Raw genomic sequence first — 7,173 nt, 5'->3', positions numbered from 1 at the left:
AGCTTTTTGAATAGTTTACCCTGCAATGCATTACACAGTTGAGAATCATAAAATTTTATATATTTTTGTCCTCATATTGCACTCTTCTCTAGTACTAATACACTTTTTAGACAGTGTCATAGACAAAATACTGGGCTAGAGTGACTTATACCAGTTACTGGGTCTGACTGAGGATACTACTTGTACAGTCTGTCCATATGCAAGCGTTCAAGCAGTACCAGAGGAATAAAAATTTTAAAACAGCTGGTTGGAGTTGTTAGTGTAATATTCATGCCCCCTGGACAACTAGAGAACTTGCTTTTTGCAGCACTTGATGTTTTCCAGGAGACCACTAGATCTACTTGTGCTTAGGAACTTAGTTTATTTGACAAATCACACAAGATTTTTGTAAAAAAGCATTGCTGTAATTCATAGGGATTAAAATATTTCCTCTGTGTTACGGGACAGATGCATCTTCACACAAAATGTGTAAGGTAAGACTTCAAAATCTGCAGCAAAAATTTTCCTGAAAATTCTATTCACAAAATCTCTTTCCAATACAACAGATCAAAGTGAGGGTCCCAGACCAGATGGAGTCTGTGAAGCCTTCACAGAAGATAGTTTAATGGGGTCATCTTGTAGTGTATTGCGGGTGAATTTTGTTATGAGACGTTTCCCACCAGAGATCTGCATCCATGAATAAAATTCCGGAATTTCTGCTCTGACCTTTACTACACAGGAGCTGCAATAGTGAAACTTTCTTTACAACAACAAATGTTTAAACTATTCTGAGCTGTTCTAGTGTTAAAATGTATGTGTCTCATTTCCTAGGGTTGCTGGAATTAACATGTTATAATAATATATTTACATGTTCATTCAGAAGGAGTAAGAGAAACTTGACGAAGAGGAGTTTGATTTACAAAGAATCAACTGTAATTCATATTTTGAAGTCTGAAAATAATACCTGAAGCTTAATTGTCACAGTAGTCTTCCTTCTTCATCCTTCTTGCAATAACACACATCTGGCAGGCAGGTGTATGTTCTCAAAATCTGGGTTTTCCCAATATGTCTCAGATCAATCTTTCAGGATATTTAATCACTGTCAGTATAATCAGGCTCCATATCATCCTCAAAGCAAAATGCTATGGTTATTATCTGGTATTTAGTTTTTACATCAGCTTTGAAGAATGCTCAATATATTGAACGTAGGCAATGTCTCTTCTTGATGCCCGCAGCATCCATAATATATCCTCAGAGTAAACACTAGATGGTGGAAAAGTCAAGTTTAGAATAGGATTTATTAGAGATGTCCAAGCATATTAGTTTTTTTCTCTCTGCATTATTCAATTGTTTTCATTTATTTGGTAAATTAAACGGTAATAATAAATTTTAACTGTAAATTGACTTTTTAATCTTCTTATTTCTCCCACTACTACCTTCATGCATTTAACAATGTTAGGTACAATACAGAGTGTGGCTTTATTGCTGATTTTCATAATTTGGACACAACTTCTAGCATGTATGTAATGTTGGTAGATGCAAGTGGTCATATGAGGAATTGGTTGGTTGCACACGCGCACACACACACACACAAATCTGCCAAATTGTCTTCTGACACCGTTTAAATTTCTGGAGTTTCCATAGGACAAACTCAAAGTATGGTAAAAAATCAGGTCCATCATTATAAATCTAGAAAACAGTTGTGTTGATGTAGAAAATTAGATGTAGGGCTTACTGCCTGCTTTGTTATTATAGCTATTTCTGTGAGAGGCTGCTCAATATACATGAGAGTGTTTGTCCACACAAACATTGGATTCCCTCTTTGCCTGTGACTTCTGTGTAAACATCAAAAAAGTACACGTATAATTATTTGCCTGCATGAAGATCTATCGGTGAACTCAACAATTTAATTAAGTGGGTTTGTGTGGAAATCCCACACATATGGAGGCTCAGTGAAAAACACACACAGTTTGAAGTTTAATTGAGCTCATTAATACTCTTTAGCAAGTTCAGTGCTTCCAGCTGTTTACAGTACAAGGGCTCAAATTAACCAAAGAGCTAAACATCAACTAAACAATTCAAGTTTTACCAGAGAATGAAGTGTTATTGGAGTGAAAATGTCTTACTAGCAGAATCTGGAAGCAAACAGTACTACAGTGACATAGTCAGGCTTTGTACTGCACAATACTGGTGATAAAAATCGTGTCGTACCTATTTATACTACACCTCTAGTAATTTTGTTATTAATAAACACAAATTTCCCAAATAACAATTAATAAATTGTATTACCCTTGCAAGATGTGTTTATGCTTGGTCAATCTTTTATCATTATCTTGTTTCAGTTTCACAAATGGGAGCTACATTAGGAAAACTTTGAGATAAAGTTGCCTAAATTTTTCATCCTTTAAAAAAGGTATGTATATTTTTATTCTTCTATAGCAAAAGGATCTACTCTTTTCTTTTGCCAAGTTATTGCTCCATGAGCTGCTATTAGTCATTTTTTTTCAACAGGTCCAGTTCTTGAGACTGTAACTCAGCTGAATCCTCTGACTGATAGGTCCTGGATCTATCTTAAACTTCTGCTTTTCATTGTCCCTTAAATTTTTGGTAAACCATACCATTCCCACTGTATTCCCACCTACTATGTCACATGCTCTGCAGCACTTTTGGACTCTCTCTCTCACTCTTTTTTTTTTTTTAATGTTTTTGCTATTTTAAGTCTTCTGATATACAGCTGATGAATTTTCTTAATATTTACACAAATAGAAAACAGTCTTGGCCATCTTCCATATATTTTTCCCATTGTGCTAAGTTAGTATCTACTTTTATGTCCTTTCCCATTTCTCCATAAAGGCAGCCTTGTTTTCTAGTTTCAGTATTATTCATTACACAGAAAGATCAGGCCCTTTAAGATGGCCTTTTCTGTAGTTAGAATTTCTGTCCTTGCATGAGACTAAGTATTACCAACTGGAAATACAGTCCAAACTGGTGTATTGATAAGTCCTGTGAATGCTTTGATGTTCCACTTTCTGAGATGTTATCATTGCACAGTAATTGGCCAGTAGCTGAATGTTGGTTTTGTAGGATTTTTTTTTCCTTAGTGTCATGTGCTTAAATAGATAAATTTACAAAAAGTCTTGAATGTTTTTCATGGATGTAAGAAAGGAAGGAAATGTAGTCTTGCTAGTTCTGTGCAACAAATTTCACTACACAAGCTGAATCATTTTCTTTTCTTCTTTTCTTTTCTTTTCTTTTCTTTTCTTTTCTTTTCTTTTCTTTTCTTTTCTTTTCTTTTCTTTTCTTTTCTTTTCTTTTCTTTTCTTTTCTTTTCTTTTCTTTCTTTTCTTTTCTTTTCTTTTCTTTTCTTTTCTTTTCTTTTCTTTTCTTTTCTTTTCTTTTCTTTTCTTTTCTTTTCTTTTCTTTTCTTTTCTTTTCTTTTCTTTTCTTTTCTTCATTTTTTTTTTAGGGATTACACAAAATCAGGAGTGAAAGAAATGTATAGTTAAAATTCATTGTGTTTCAGTGTTCATCTGCATTTATCTGGGGTCACCATGATAATATAACAGGGACTCAGACATAAAAAAGAAACCTAAAGAGGTGGAGGAGGGACAGATGAGCTAGAGGAATATGGAGGCACTCTCTGAGTATGCAGGGATGGGGCTAAGAAAGCCAAAGCCCACCTGAAGTTGACTGAAGTTGGCAAAGGACATGAAGGACAACAAGAAAGGCTTCTATGGGTACATCAGAAGCCAAAGGAAGACCAGAGAAAATGTGGGCCAGCTGCTGAGTGGGGCAGAAGACCTGGGACAAAGACATGGAAAAGGCCAATGTATTCAGTGGTTTCTTCCCCTCAGTCTTTATTGGTAAGATAGGCCTTCAGGCATGCCAGGCCCCTGAGATCAGTGGAAGAGTCTAGAGAAAGGAAGACCTGCCCTACCTGGAGGAAATTCAGATTAAGGAACATCTAAACAGACTGGACATATGTAGTAAGTCCCTGAGACCTGATGAGATGTGCCTGTGCATGGTGAGGTATCCAGCTGACATCACAAGGACACATTTATCTTTGAAAAGTTGTTTTGACTGGGAGAGTTCGTGTGAACTCTAAGAATGCAAGTGTCACTCTAATATTGAGGAAGTCCAGGAAAGAGGATAAGGTGAACTACAGGTCAGTCAGCCTTATGTTGGTCTATGGAATGGTAATGGAGCAAATAATCCTGGAAACCATTTCCAAACTTATTAAGGACTAAAAGGTGATTCAGAGTAGTCAGCGTATATTTATGAAGGAGAAATCAAGCTTGACCAACCTGATAGCTTTCTACAATGAAGTGACTGGCTTGGTGGATGAGGAGGGAGCAGTAGATATCATTTATCTTGACTCTGGCAAGACTTCTGGCCCTGACATCCACACAGACAGAGCAATGAAATACCAGCTATATTAATGGACACTGAGGTGGACTGAAAAGTGGCTGAACTGCCACGTTAGAAGGACTGTAATTAGTGACACATACTCCAGCTGAGGCCAGTCACTGCTGGTGACCCTTCAGGGCTGATAGTGAGGCCACTCCTGCTTAATATCTTTGTAAATGACCTGGAGGGTAGGATGGAACACAACCTCTACGGAACTGGGAGGAGAGATTTATAAACCAGGGGGGTGTGCTGCCTTTCAAAGGTACGTACCTGGACAGGATGGAGAAATGGGCTGACGTGAACCTCATGAAGTTCATCAAAGGGACATGCAGATCCCTGCACCTGGGGAGTGTGTAGACCACAAGCGGCAGGGTCTCGGCAGCAGGAGGCTGCAGGGGTGGCTGGTGCAGGAGTGGGCCCTGTGCCAGTCACAACCAGTTTGAACCAGAGCACCCGGCGTGCACCAAGGCCTTCGGCAATCGGAGGATCCTGGGGGGCTCTCAGCAGGTGCATTTATGAAACCGGCAGCCACAATGGTGGGGTGGAAGTGAGCCATACATGCATGCACCCCTGAGGGTCTATGGCCAGAGTAAATAAATAAGTAACAGTATAAAGCAAGGTGGAGCAAACAAGAAAGTAAGCACTGAGTGTCAAACAGAAATTCTTGTGTGAATGATCCCAAAAAGCAGCAAACATAGAGAGAACACTGAGGCTAGGAAGGGGGAAGAAAGATGTTTACCTACATGTTTGTTTCTTTCATTCTCTATGTTTTCTTTTTATCAATACCAAATAAAAGATTAGAAGTTTGTGTTAATTAGCAAAAAGTTAAATTAAGAAAATATTCACCACAGTAAGACTGTTTTGCCAGAGGCAGGGATAATAGCCACATGTACGAGTACAGGCTGGGGGTCAACTGGATGGAAAACAGACCATCAGAAAAGGATCTGTGGCTCCTTGTGGACAAGGTGACCATGAACCAGCAATGCACTCTTGCAGCAAAGAAGGCCAAGCATCTGGGCTGCATTAGAAAAGTGTTGCCAGCAGGCTGGGGAAGGTGATCCTTCTCTTCTACTTAACACTGCTGAGACGTATCTAGAGTACTGGGACTAGGCCTGTGCACCCTGGTACGTGACATACTGGAGTGGGTCCAGCAGGGGGCAAGAAGATGATTAAGGAATTGAAGGGTCTTTCATACGAGGAGAGGGTGAGAGACCCAGGACTGTTCAGCCTGGAGAAAAGAAGGCTATTGAGGATCTTATCAATATGTACAATTACCTGTTTGGGGGAGTGGATAAAGACTGATCCAGACTCTTCTCAGTGGTGCCCAGCAGCAGGACAAGAGGCAACAGACACATAGTGAAACCCAGGAAATTCTACTTATATATAAGAAAATCTTTTTTACTGTAGGGGTAGTAAAATATAGGAACTGGTGGGCCAGAGAGGCTGTGGAGTCTCCATCCTTGGAGATATTCGAAACTTGACTGGATGTATCTGTGAGCAACTGGCTCCAGGTGTCCCTGCTCTGAGCGGGAGGTACTAGGCCAGCTGATCTAGAAGTATCTTCAGTGATTCTATGTATTTGTTATTCATTCACACCCATCACAATCCAGATATATATCAACTACCACAATAGAAGATACGGACAGATGAGTAATTTGTCAACACTATAAGATCTATTATAAAGCTACTATGGATGATTTTCTAGTAACAGCTGAAGGATCCTGTGTGAACAGACAGGAAATCCTCCCCAAACTGTCTGCCTGCTACAACTGCCAGACTTGATCACTGTCAGAAATAAAGAAGGAGAAAAGTCTTTTAGGTGTTTTCCTACAGTAGCACAGCTTGTCTGAAACAACTTTGGTCCAACACTCGCAGAGTGGGGCAGTCAGCAGCAGCCACTGTAACAGAAGCTACACTGCTCTTATCTCACTTAACTCCATTTTAAGAAAAGCAAGTTGAGAAAGTGCCGTGCAACAACTTGATGTCATAATAAGTAAGACTGAAGCAGTATCAGTCTATAAAGAATGGTGCATTGAAACAGTGTGCATTGTCTCCAAGCAGCACTTTCTAAGACACTGTTGAGTCAATTAGATATCAAAACTGACATCTGAAGCATGATCAGGTATATGAGGATGATTTGTTTGCTGAGAAAACAAATGCATCTGATTAAGAACTGGTTACTGCACACACTGAAAAATCTACCAGTTATCACAGAGGATAGATGAATCATTGCAAATCATACTGAAATTGTTTAAAGAACAGTGGTTAAGTGCCTTGTGCAGTTGCTCACATATCACAAAAGCAGTCAAGTAATAAATAAGCAAGACAAACCATGAGCTAAGAATTAAAAAGAGTTGTTATCCTGGTGTGCAAGTGACTTTGCAAAAATGTTCCTTCAAGATGGGAAAAAAAAATACTTCTTGATTACACCTGCACTAATCAAATAAAATACTTTGTACCAGCAACAAAGCACTGCCTCCTTTAAATTATTAATATATATTCTACTACACATAATTTTATCTCTAAGATAAGGTGTCTCTTGAAACCAATAAAAGAGACTTCCAAGGGAAAAAAAAAAAAAAAAAAAGACTATATTTTTATTATATTAATGTTATGAATCATAGGATCATTGCATTTAAACTACATATCAGATTTTGTTGCTGTCTTTTGTCCCAGTGGAAACTACATATTCCTTCAGGAAAAGTTGTGTAACAGGTACATGCTGAATATCACTAACAGGTGTAGTCCTGACAGCAACATAAGACACAATAAACAACATAAGATATA

Source organism: Anser cygnoides, chromosome 2, assembly GCF_040182565.1.
Source record: "Anser cygnoides isolate HZ-2024a breed goose chromosome 2, Taihu_goose_T2T_genome, whole genome shotgun sequence".
Taxonomy (NCBI): domain Eukaryota; kingdom Metazoa; phylum Chordata; class Aves; order Anseriformes; family Anatidae; genus Anser; species Anser cygnoides.
Note: the sequence above shows the minus strand (reverse complement) of the source record.